This window comes from Primulina tabacum, chromosome 5 (assembly GCF_025594145.1).
Source record: "Primulina tabacum isolate GXHZ01 chromosome 5, ASM2559414v2, whole genome shotgun sequence".
NCBI lineage: Eukaryota > Viridiplantae > Streptophyta > Magnoliopsida > Lamiales > Gesneriaceae > Primulina > Primulina tabacum.
In genome coordinates, this window is record NC_134554.1 from 32,209,822 (window position 1) to 32,223,930 (window position 14,109).

Below are 14,109 nucleotides of genomic sequence, written 5' to 3' on the forward strand. Positions count from 1 at the left end.
ACTCTCCATATCATCTGTCAAAGAAGAGGAAATAATAACAGGCAATTTATTATTTTCTCCTAGATATACGTACTTGAGATGTGGAGGTAATGGTTTGAGCTCCAAAGTAGGTGGCTCCTCTAGGCTTGACTTTTGAGGCATTAAATCTTTTCTGTCTCCCAATTCCTCTAGTCTAAGCCTCACTTGCTTTCTCCAAGGTGGAATGGCATTCAAATGAGCTACCATCTCCATCTTTTCCTCGTCTAGCTCGTCCTCCTGCTTTTCAGTAGTGAGAGTGGCCTCCAATGGTTCTTTCAATCCATCCTGCACAAAATCACAAACAAGCGAATCCAAGACATCAATACGAAAGCAACTATCATTGTGCATTGTGTGCTTGAGAGTATTGAAAACATCAAAAATAATTTCTTCTTCTCCAACTCTCAGTCTAAATTTCCCCTCCTCAACATCAATCAGTGCTTTCCCTGTAGCCAGAAACAGTCTCCCTAGGATTAAAGGCATCTCTAAATCTTCCTCCATGTCAAGTACCACAAAGTCTGCAGGAAAAATAAACTTATCCACTTTCACCAGAACATCTTCGATAATCCCACGTGGATACTTGACAGATCTGTCAGCCAGCTGCAACGACATCCTAGTTGGCTTGGGTTCACCTAATCCCAGTCTCCTAAACACAGAAAAAGGCATCAGATTAATGCTCGCACAAAGATCACATAGAGCTTTATGAAAATTAATGTCACCAATAATGCAAGGTATCGAGAAACTCCCTGGATCTTTTTGCTTCGGAGGCATCTTGTTTTGAACTAAAGCGGATCAATTTTCGGTCAAATTCACCGTCATATGATCTTCTAGCTTCCGCTTATTTGATAAGATATCTTTCAAGAATTTTGCATAACTTGGCATATTTAATAAAGCATCAGCAAAAGGAATGTTAATATGCAATTTTTTAAATATCTCAAGAAAGTTACCAAATTGTGCATCTAATTTAGCTTTCTTCATTGCTGCAGGAAAAGGTGGAGGGATAACAATTTTATTCTGTGCAATAGGTGTAGATGTAGAGTTAGAAGACTTACCTCCTCGATTTTTCACCTCATCCTCACCGTGCTTGGTCTTTTCCTCATTAGACCCGAGTGTTTTTCCACTACGCAATTCCACCGCCTTCACATGTTCTCTTGGGTTAGTTTCCGTGTTGCTTGGTAAAGTTCCTTGCTCCCTATTAGCAATCAGTTAGCCAATTGTCCAATTTGATTCTCTAACCCCTTTATGGATGCATCTTTGTTCTGAAATCTCGTCTCTGTTGCAGAAATAAATTTAGTCATCATTTGCTCTAAATTGGACTTCTCCTCCCGAGACGGTTCTGGCTTGAATCCTTGGTTCATCACATATGGTGGACCTCTTTGTTGGCGATGTTGGTTGTTTTGACCTTCCCATGAAAAGTTTGGGTGATTACTCCATCCCGGATTATATGTGTTCGAGTAAGGGTCATTTCTAGGACGGTTCTGGAATCCCACTTGTTTTACCGGTGCTCCCTCATGCACATAGAATGGATTGCCATCTTGGCAATCCTGCACATCATGCTCACCCCCACACTTTTCACAGAAAATTTCTTGCAGACGCATAGGCGAGCCCACTCATGCTCATCCCATCAATCTTTCTATTCAAAGCCTCTAACTGTGCTGAAACCGCCGACAAATCATTAACTTGATTAACTCCAGCACCTCGTCTCTGCCTATCAGACTGAGGATGATAGCTACTAGCAGCCATCTCCTCCAATAACTCATATCCTTCCTCCGCCGTCTTTCTCAGTAAGTTACCACAGGCAGCAGCATCTATCATAGTACGGTTAGGAGTAAGCAGACCGTAGTAGAAAGTTTGAACAACTAACCCAAGAGGCAGCTCATGGTGTGGACATCTCCTCAACAAGTCCTTGTAGCGCTCCCATGCCTCGTAAAGTGACTCTTGCTCATATTGAGCAAAAGTAGTAATGTCGGCTCTGAGCTTCATAGTCTTCGACGGAGGAAAGTATTTGATCAGGAACGCCTTTGCCATATCTTCCCATGTAGTAATAGACCCTACAGGCAAACAGTTTAACCACGACTTAGCTTTATCTCTCAGTGAAAATGGAAATAAACGCAAACGAACAGCGTCATCAGACACGCCATTAAACTTAAAAGTATCACAAATTTCAAGAAAGTCAGCTATATGAGAATTAGGGTCGTCAAGTGCACTTCCCCCAAATTGGACAGTGTTCTGAATCATCTGAATGATAGCTGGCTTGATCTCAAACTGATTAGCTCGGATGAATGGTCTTACGATGCTTGGACGTGCTCCATCAAGAGACGGCTGTGCATAATCCAACATCGGTATACGCCTTGGCTCCTCTCTTTGTTGATCGCCTTCCATTCTTTCCTTCGCTCTTTGCTGCTATAGTCGACGTCAAGCTATGCATTCGATCTCGGGGTCAAAAGGCTCAAGCTTAAACTTGAGTGATCTTCGCATGCACCACAAGAAAAATCTGCAACACAATGAGAGTATCAAATAACAATAAAATAAATAAAACTAAAGAATTTAAATGAAAAATAAAAAATTGTGAATCAACAGTACCCGGCAACGGCGCCAAAAACTTGATCGAGCAAAACTTGCACAGTGAATAATCCCAAAATTTATTTTATAAATGAAAGCTCGATTTAAATATCGCAAGTGCACGATAGTCAAGTTATAATAAACGTAAGTGAATACGAGTATCGTTCCACAAGGACTGCGTTACAGTATTTTTTATTTTCAAGTAAAATTTCTTTAGCAACGATAAATTGAGTTGATGATTAAACTAATGTAAAGTAAACAATTAAAATAATTAAATTGCAAAGAAAACGTGTTCAAGAACGCAATGATTAAAAGGAAGTTAGCTAGGCTTCGATTGAAACACGAAAGAACAATAGCATAAACAATTCACTAATGAAAACGTCGAGAAATAATGTTAAACACCGAGTACGGGGTAGCATCCCCTCAAATCCCAACAAATCTAGAGTTTAGCCACTGAAATTCATGATAAAAACCAACAATCAATGTAAGAAATAAAATACTGAATAATGAAAATACTAAAGATGACGATGGATGACGGCCACGACGCGTGGGAATCTCGAGGTCTTCGAAATCTCCTTTGCTCCTAGCCTCCTCTCCAAGAAAAATGATGAAAAGTCTGATAAAAGATGAAAAACGGCTGTTGTTCTCGTGTGTTAGGTTATGGTGTAGGATAGAGTCCCTAGAAATTTGGAAACAAATCTTTCTCAATCTCGCTTCTCGCTAGGGCGGTATATTATGACCGCCCTAGCGAGAGGTCCTCGAATAAGCTTCCTCGACCATGTCCCTGGTTTCGCTGGGGCGGTCACTTTTGATCGCCCTAGCGAGACACTTGCGCAATATAATCCTCGGCCAGACCACAATGCTCGCTGGGGCGGTCACTTTTGACCGCCCTAGCGAATCCTCTTCGACATTATGCCAAAATTTCTCCCACTCTTTGGTTCAATTCCTACAAAATCACCACAAAATACACGAGGTCAGTCAAATGCTAAATAATGCTAAAAAGATGCAAAATTAAACTAAACAAACTAATATGATGCATGAATGCGACTCAAAACCAACACTAAAAACACGTAAAAACGAGTCCTATCATGTGACAATGTGCAATGTGCCAATGATGATTACATCACTATCCGGCACTACTGTCAAAAGATTACTCATTCACAATTAGGCGTATCCGCTTAATGACTCAATACATAAATCAATAAATCAAAGGTATCAACCTCATACAATTGCAAATATCGATGCAATAAAGTAAAGTATGTGATTTTGGGAAACTCAAGTCAATCGGACTCTAGTTGTGCAATCCCACATCAACATAAATTTATACCTTTGTCTTCGCGATCTGACGAAGTCGAAGTCTCGAAGTCAAATCTGTCCATATCAATCTGAAATACAATATCGCATAGGCACAATCTCAATATGCAACTCAGTTCAAAATCTATTCTGATCAATACTCAAATCAAACATAATCTGATCAATATCGAATCAAGATACAATCTAATCCATATCGACGATATCACGATATAATCGAAATCACTACTGAATCTGAACAATATCAATTTAGTGATGTTTCGACGGTATAACAATGCAGTCTCGATAACCCTATCAGTCCCAACATCACAGATATAATACTAGAATTCATAATCAATATCGGTACAACGTATAATCATTAACAATACCAAATCATAATCTCAATCTATACAATCTCAGTCATATCATTTCCGAAAATTATAACAATTACATAAACAGTCTGTTCTTCGATCTGACTTCAATTATATACCGAGCAGTATATCTAGAAAACATAATATCAATCTAATCACAATTCCCCCAATATCATAATTTCCAACGATATCAGAATTCAATAAAACTTACGTCCTGTTGTAGCTGTCGTAGCTAGGAACTCGGTGCTATACTCGGATTTCAAATCAGATGACCAAAGCATTCACAATCCTAAATCCAAAATCAAAACTTGCGCTTCCTCGTTTCCTTTCTCTTTTCCATTTCTGAATAAGGTAAAATACATATGTATATATATATATATATATACACATCAAGTTGCACGATGAACCATCTGTCGATTTTATGTTTTGCATGCCGCGCGCATATGCGCGCCCAAGCTGCGCCGAAAGTTCTATCCGGAAGATTAGCTACTGGACTGCTCGCGCATATGCGCCCACATAAGTCGCGCATATGCGCGTGACCTACTGTCTCGGCATTTCAATACTCGCGCATATGCGCGTGACCTACTGTCTCGGCATTTCAATACTCGCGCATATGCGCGCCTTCAGCCGCGCATATGCGCCAACTTCTCTGCCATTCTCGCGCATATATGCGCCCATTCATGTCGCGCATATGCGCCAACTCTTCTGGACTTCCCCCTTGGCTTCTGGTATGGCTCGCGCATATGCGCGCACACTTCTCGCGCATATGCGCGAGGTCTTCTGCCACTCACGCGAGGTGTTCTGTCCTCGCACATATTCCGTGTTTTCTTTCGTCTTTTCGGTCTAATCCTTCCCGTCTATAATCACATCAATTATCGCAAATCATTTCGGATTAACAGGATTAATTTCTCCGGCCTTACACATAGGAAAGTTTGTTGTGGTTTATTTTAATGATATCCTAGTGTATAGCAAAAACTTGGATGAGCATGTTAACCACTTGAGACTTGTGCTAATCTGTAATGCCCAAGAATTGTAGGTTGATAGAATGAAATTATGAAATGTTGCATTGATGAGCCACCGCACCTGCGCCAACTTTTCTACCGCCCCCGCGGTTGTTGGACAGTAGGGTTCCATGTTGATTACAGTAGAGTCAGCGCACCCGCACTAAGGAGATACCGCACCCGCGATGAATGCCCAATAGGGTAGGAATTTTGGTACGAAACAACACCGCTCCCGCGGTCGACGTTTATGCAAATTTGGATGGACTGCCGAAGCTTGAGCGCAGCCGCGGTTCATGAACTACCTGCACCCACGGTCATGCGTGTTACTTGAAAAATATGACATTTGTCCCTCAACATGCATGATATATATATGAGGTGTTAGCATTCTTTCCTTCCCATTTCAGCAACCAGAGGACCGAGACCATTAGCAGAAAGCTTCAAAGTTTCTTCCATTGATAATTGGGTTTGTGCAAGATTTAGCAATCCAATCATAAATCCAATTTCGGTTTTGAGCTCCTCTCTTCAAGGGCTAGCTAAGGATGTAAGTTTCATTCATTTCCTGCATGATTTGAGATATTGTGATTGGGGAAATTGTGAATTTCACTAGATTATGTGTGCTTGTGAAGTTGGTGATCGTATATTCGTAGTCGGATCGAAGAAATATTATCGTATGCAATTGTTATGAAATTCCAGCATAGTTATGATTGAACATGTTCAGATTTCAGAGTTTAGAGTGTGTTATGAAGAGAATGGTGAATTGTTGATATTGATTATATTGTGTTGATTTGATCGGTATCGAGAAACTACGCTGTTATGCCGTCGAAATGTACCGAGATTGAATATTGATGTGTACATGTATCGATTTGAGTTGTGAATTGATATTGAACATTCAACAATTGCCATTTCAGATTTGATATTGACAGATTCGACATCGAGACTTCGATCACGATAAAGACTGTACGACGAAAGGTATAATTCAATGTTTGTTTGGGGAAGACACAACTCAAATGAGATTCAATTTGAGTTTCCCAACAAAATCACATACTTGTTCTGTTTGTACTTTTAATTGATTTATATATATGTACTGAGATAGGAGTGTCATTGGTAGATACGCCAATTTTATAAACGTTCGGTGATATCGATGCTTCGGATCAGATTCACTCCGATTGTAGATTTCGATACAGACCAGACCGAAGTTTAGAAATAAGATGTAACGCCACCACGATTGGGAGAGTAGGTGGGAGACCTGTTACATCTTATTCACACCGGGATCCCTAGACTTAGATACGAGTCGAGTCAAAGATATGAGTTTGAATTAAGTTTCTTGCCTTATATGGATTACGTTTCATAGACTATGGAACGTATTGCTATCGATTATGTTCATGGTAGTATGTTCCTGATTTATATCGCATGATATGCATGTATACTTGTTTTATACTGGGATTTGTTCTCACCGGAGTATCCGGCAGTTGTTCTGTCTGTATGTTTGCATAACAACAGGTAGGGCAGGATCTGGGTCGCAGCAGAGATGAGAGATGGATATAGCGTGGTGATCACGGGCATAGCAGATGTACTAGTAGTTGTACTTTTGTCATGTACTGTATTTGAATACTGGTTTGTTGAATATGTACTGGACAAGACATGTATATTATGTTCGTAGAAATAAAATAAATGAAGACCTTGTGCATGTTTAAATACATTTGAATTAATGTTAAAAGCAAAAATTTGACCCACATTTTCTAGCAAAGATCCAACTAATCCCAAAAAGAATCGAGTTAGAGCCCGGGTCCCCACAACAGGTGGTATCAGAGCAGTAGGTTCTGTAGACTGAGATAGAATAGAATGAGCAGGGTAGATCGAGTCTTCTTCCTTGCTTTATGATGTGCTAGCATGATTTATGGCTTTCCCTATTACATGTGTTATTGTTATCTGAATTGATTTACAGCATGTGCTTGTAAAGATTGAATCAGAACCGATTTTGGATCAGAGGTCTATGATCAGAGGAGGGCTGAGACATATTGCTTAGATTGTGTACTAATCTTTTGATAATCAGATATGCCGCCTAGAAGAATACCACAACCAGCTGCAGGTCAAGTGCCAGAACAGGGTAGTACGTCAGGTACTCAGATGGATGTGACAGCTACACCTATGGAGACGTTATTAAAGAGGTTTCAGTCATTCCATCCCCCGACTTTGAAGGGCACGGAGAATGCAGTGAATTGTGAGAGCTGGTTAGACGATATAGAGATGTTGTTTGAATCTCTGCCTATACAGATGAACGAAGAGTGAAGTTGATTGGGCATCAATTACAAGAAGTGGCCAAGAGTTGGTGGCTTACCACGAAGCGAGCATTGGAGCATAGAGGTATTGATATTACTTGGAAGGTATTCAAGGATGAATTTTATCAATGTTTCTTTCCAGTCTCCTACCGAAAAGGCAAAGGGGCCGAATTTGCCAACTTGAGACAGGGGCAGTGGAACATAGAAGAGCATGTTGCCAAGTTTTCTTCCTTGCTTCGATTTGCGCCACACGTGGCAGGAAATGATGAAGCGGTCGCCGATCAATTCATCAATGGTTTAAACCCTGATATTTTTACTTTGGTGAACACGGGACGACCCAACACTTTTTCTTATTCACTGAACAGAGCAAAAGGAGCAGAGGCTGGCTTGATCAGGCAGCGAGGAGCTTCCTATAGTGCTCAGAGTCAGAGACCGCCACAGCCCACCGCACAGTTTCCACCACCTCCTCCTCGATTTGATAGTGGAAGCAGTAGTAGTGGCAAGAAAGATTCTTTGAAAGCTAGAGGCAAGCAGTTCAAGAGAACAGGGAGCAGTTCATCGAGCTCCAACGGGTCACGACAGAGAGGACCTGGCCAGAGTACGATTTTTCAGCCGTGTATTGTAGTTTTTGCGGAGGCCGACATGCCACAGAGCAGTGTCAGGGAGTGATGGGCAGATGCAACATATGTAGGCAACATGGACATTTCGCCAAAGTCTGTCCACAGAGAGGTGCACAGAAATTCTCAGGTGCAGGGTCATCTGCATCAGTGACTCAGCCTAAGAGGCAAGCTTCGTCTGTCCATTCCTTCTAGCCCACTCATACACAGTCCCAGCCTAGAGCCAGAGGTGGCCAGATAGTGAGCCAACCTCCCAGACAACATGATGCGATCCCCGCCCACGAGATCTTTGATTTGTCCCGATCTTTGAAACAAGTAATTGATAGGTGTGATAATCGCCTTTAGATCACGCGGTCTAGCAACAATTCATCAACGATAGAAACAATCTCGTTCAAGAGAACCTCCAAAGAACCCGTCCTTGGCAACTCTCGTGATATTCGATTGACAAACGTCACAAAAGATAAATCTTTTGATAAGTTTGATTTGATACAACGCAAAAGTTATAACGAAACTTAAGCTTGTTTTTGAGAGAATTCTCAAAGAAAAATTTTATATAAAACTCAATTAATGACTCAAAAGTGTTTACTACAATGATAAAATTCGTCTATATATTGATACCAAATCCAAAGATAACAAAAAGATAACTAGGTAACAAAATCTGCACCAAATCTACGCAAATGTTCGCAGCTAATCATAGGACACGGAACCCGTGTAGGCCTCCGAGTACGGGTCCGTGTACACTCTGGAATTCTTCACCCTCGGCTGTAAAGGACACGGACCCCGTGTGCAGGTCCGTGTGCACATCCTTTTAGACTTGGCCGTCTCTAACAATGCTTGAATGATACTCCTTTGGCTTCCGAACTCACTCCCATGCATCACGAGCCCTTCTTCCTTGATCATCCCGGCCAGATTCACATCATACTCCCCTTCTTCAAAAAGATTTGTCCTCAAATCTTGCCCCCTGCACAAAAACGAAGCAAGTTAGTAATAACAAGGACGATATTATCAACATGCTTACCTCTAAGCTCAAGTTTGTAGGTGTCATCGCCCACACGCGACATCAACGTTTCGATCCCTAACTCCATGGCAGCATTCACCATCAACTCATCAACATCAACATATACCAGGTAACAAATGACATAAAATGATAAAATACCGTTAAGTATCACAAAATCAAGTTCCTCCCCTTCATAGACCTAGTCAACACCAAAGCAAGTATCATACAAATGTAAGTATATTGCTTACTAGGATTAAAAATTAAGTCATGCATGTCATAAAATCCTAGTCTATTGGCTATCTTCATACATGCAAGACCCTCGTCACAACACCATTCGACATACCTCTTCATATGTAACCAACACATATAATTATGAATTATATCAATGATGAAATCACAACAGTACTCCTCAATGGCGAGTAATTCATAAAATGAACATAACATGAACAATTTAATCTCCTTAAAATTATATTCATCATGAACATAAAAATTCTTATATTCACTCATCATCTTTCCAAATACATCATCAAACAAGTATGAATCATGCAAATAGAACACACTTAATGTACTATCCATGTAATAATTTAGCTCATCACAAAGATTTGAACAAAATGCATACAATTCATTGTCATAACAAAAACTCATCAATTTGACAACTCTTGAAAAATCACAATGACTAACATTTAAATTTGATCTATTCAATATGTCATCATTCTCAAATCTATGACACCTAGGCAACAAGGTTAAATCACAATTATACCTCCTAAATATCACATTTTCAACCGGTTCTCCCAATTCATGAAAACAAAGCGACAATGAATTAAGGTAAGGAAGTAAATCATACCTCATGGTTGTTGCGTTGGCAACTAACCTTACCTCACCTTGATTGCACCCAACGTCATGCGGATCATCCCATTGCATTTTACTACCATCAACACTTGCTCTCCTTCTCATCATGACATTACCATAATCCTGCAAAGACAAAGTAAAAATGCTCGGGATTGAACCGGCTATATCATCACAGTAATAATAAACCACTTTGTACAAAGGTACTACTTTAAGGGGTTTATACAAAAGTAAACAACTCTCATCCTCACTCTTTTCACTCTTTTGGGCCTTTAATTTATTTTTCTTTTCTTTTTCTTTGGCCTCTTTTTCTTTTTCATCTTTTCTCTTTTTTTTTTATTTTCTATGGCCATCTCACTCTTTTGTTCACTCTTTCTTTCGGCCATTTCATATTTCTTTTCACTCAATTCATGCATAAATTTCAATTGATCCTCAAGAACATTTGGATTCAATTGATACAATGAAACATTTTGTCCATCAAGAAATGGATGTACAATAATTGTTCCTCCACCTAATGATTCAGCTTCCACTATACATTGATTAACATCCTCCGACTCATCAACACTAGTGCAATACTATCATCAACCACTTTATCAACTACAACCTCCATTTGAGATTCAAGCCCAACCGCAACATCAACCTCCATTTGAGATTTAAGCTCAACTGGCGATTTTACTACCGTCACCTCCTCACGTGGGCATTGGCTGATATCATGCCCAACTGCTAAACACAACAACATATAATATCACAAGTACTAGAATTAAAGTTTTTAAATGTACCTTGATATTCATATTTCCTAGCTTCACGTCTCGACTCCTTCTTTGGCCTAGCAATGATTTTCTCTCCCACACTCGTCCTCCACGTGGATGCCCAACGACTCCCTAGGCACATCACGTTCACTTCTTCTGCCCACTCTTCTATTCTCCTCATGTCGCCTTTTATCATCATGACGCAACGCTCTACTTCCTTCAACTCCACTACCTCGTCTACTCTTATCACCATGACTATCATAGGTCTCCTCTCCTTCACATCGCCTATACCTCTCACGGAGAGGCTTAAACTCCTTCTCCCACATTTTATCCAACCCCCTTAACATTGTTTCAAATTGACTATCGTCAATCATTATACCTGCAAAAAAAGGTTAGTATAAAACAATAAAAGAGTAAAGTTTCCTCACCACAAATTCTCACTAGTCACTCCAATGAAAATTCACTCGCACTCGTCTTTTTCCCTCACCACAAAACCTCACAAATCACTCCAATGAAAATTCACTCCACTCAAATATGTTCACTCAAGTGAGAATTCTCAAGGGAGCGCTTAAGTCTCGTGGCTTCCACGTATCAAACTTATGAGATCAATCCTGTGACGCTTGAAATTCGACTCACTTAGACCACACAAGAACAAGCAACTCTGGAAATTGACTAGAATGCGACTAAATGACAAGGACAAACTTAACGCTGAAATATAAGCGCTAAAATTCCAAAAAACACCCGGTTCAATTTTTTTTTTTTTACGAAATTTTTTTTTCGAGTGAACAGTAACTCCTTGATCATCCCGGCCAGATTCACATCACAACAGGCTCAGGTGTTTGCGTTGACGGAGGAGCAAGCCCAAGATGCACCAGACGATGTGATTGCAGGTAACTGTTTTCGTTGCGGTTATCCTGCATATGTGTTGATAGATACATGTGCATCACATACATTCATATTAGAACGTTTTGCAGTGACAAATGCATTGCCTGTCGAGTCATTGTCTACTGTAGTGTCTATTTCTTCTCCGTTGGGAAGTGGTTTGATATCTGTGACTTCAGTTAGACAGTGTATACTACAGTTTGAGGGACATGAGATTGATTTAGACTGTGTTGTACTTGGTTTATCTGATTTTGATTGTATTGTCGGGATTGACATGTTAACCAAGTACAGAGCCACCGTAGACTATTTTCACAAGATTGTCAGATTCAGACCTGAAATGACAGAAGAGAGGAAATTCTACGGTAAGGGTTCCAGATCTCGGATTCCCTTAGTGTCTGCTTTGACTATGAGTAGATTGCTGCAGAAAGGAGCGGAGGGGTTCCTTATTTATTCTGTACACCTACAAAAATCGAGCCTGGCATTGGCAGATTTGCCAGTAGTACGGGAGTTTGCAGATGTATTTTCGGATGAGATCCCAGGGTTACCCCCAGCCCGAGAGGTAGATTTCAGTATTGATCTTATTCCAGGTACCGTTCCTATATCTCGAGCTCCGTATAGGATGGCGCCAATAGAGTTGAAAGAATTGAAAGCACAGTTAGACGATCTTCTAGCCAAGGGATATATCAGACCCAGTGTATCTCCTTGGGGTGCTCCAGTGCTATTCGTACGCAAGAAAGATGGTTCCATGAGATTATGCATCGATTACCGGCAACTGAATAAAGCAACGGTGAAGAATAAATATCCATTGCCGCGTATGACGATTTATTTGATCAGTTACAGGAATCATCTGTCATTCCAAGATTGATTTGCGATCGGGATATCACCAACTGAGAGTTAAAGATGTTGACATACCGAAGACAGCATTCCGAACCAGGTATGGACATTATGAGTTTGTTGTCATGCCTTTTGGTTTAACGAATGCTCTAGCGGTGTTTATGGGATTGATGAACCGTGTCTTTCAGAGGTATTTGGATGAGTTTGTGATTGTTTTTATTGATGATATCTTGGTTTATTCTAAGAATCTGAATGAACATGCCAATCATTTGAGAATTGTGTTGCAAACGTTGAGAAATGAAAGATTATTTGCTAAACTGTCAAAGTGTGAGTTTTGGCTGAGACAGGTTGTCTTCTTGGGTTATATCATATCTGGAGACGGTATTTCTGTGGATCCGAATAAAGTTGAAGCTGTGATCAGTTGGCCGAGACCGACTTCGGTGCCTGAGATACGCAGTTTCATGGGTCTGGCAGGGTACTATCGACGATTCATTAAAGATTTCTCCAGCATTGCGAAGCCGATTACCCAGTTGACACAGAACAATGCACCGTTTGTGTGGTCTGAGGATTGTGAGTCTAGCTTCATAGAGTTGAAGAAAAGGCTGACCAGTGCACCTGTCTTGATGATTCCTTCAGGTACTGGCGATTTCGTTGTTTATTGTGATGCATCTCACAGAGGGTTAGGATGTGTTCTTATGCAGCGAGGACATGTTATCGCATATGCCTCAAGTGTAAGGCCTGAGATTTATTAGTCTTCATTGATGCGATATTCAAAGATATGAGAATGCATGACATGTAATGAGAAGCAATAAATGAGATGGGGGAAGGAGAGACATGAAAAAAAATTAGAATATTGAATGAAGGGCAGACCGCACCCGCTGTCCAAGAAAGAGTGGACCCGCGGTTGATGGACAGAAAGTTGGAAATTATTTACAGAAATGACACCGCACCCGCGGTTCAAACGTAACCGCACCCGCGTTGATGTCACCGCACCAGCGGTCTTATATGTAGCGCACCCGCGGTCGTCTATTTTTGAAAATTAATAAACTGCCGAAGCTTGAGCGCACCTGCTGTCTAGATGGAGCGCACCTACGGTGCTGCATGCGAGAAAGCCACCTTTGTTTCTTATGATGACACATGGCATATATATATATATAGAATTGTGCTGAGTCTTCATTTTTAACACTTCCATCAGCTGAGAAACGAAGGAGAAAAGGGTTCCAAGCTTTCTTCCATCTTTACTATTTGATTGTGTAAGATTTACTTATCCAAAAGTTAATCCAAGCTTAAATTCTTGTTCCTCACTTCAAAGGCTACAAGAGGATGTAAGTTTCATTCATTTCCTGCATGATTTGAGATATTGATGTTGGGGAAACTTGGATATGCTTGTAGATATATGTTTTATGATTATAAGCAACATTTATTCGCAACCGGATCGAAGAAATGGTACCGTATGTAATTGTTATGAATTCCAGCATATGTATGATTTAACATGTTCAGATTTCAGAGTTAATATGTATTATGAAGAGAATGGTGAATTGTTGATATTGATTACATTGTGTTGATTTATGAGTTGATCGGTATATCGAGAATCCGCCGTTATGCCGTCGAATTGTATTCAGATTGAAGATTGAGTCCTATATGTATTGATAGAATACACTTTGAT

General features: G+C 40.4%; 1 non-coding gene across 1 annotated transcript; it reads left to right on the forward strand.

Moving 5' to 3' along the window:
- The first annotated feature begins 1,888 nt into the window (after positions 1–1,888).
- Positions 1,889–1,995, forward strand: LOC142547871 (small nucleolar RNA R71). Its single transcript, XR_012820763.1, has one exon. It is a non-coding gene; the product is annotated as a small nucleolar RNA R71 (small nucleolar RNA).
- The last annotated feature ends 12,114 nt before the right edge of the window (positions 1,996–14,109 follow it).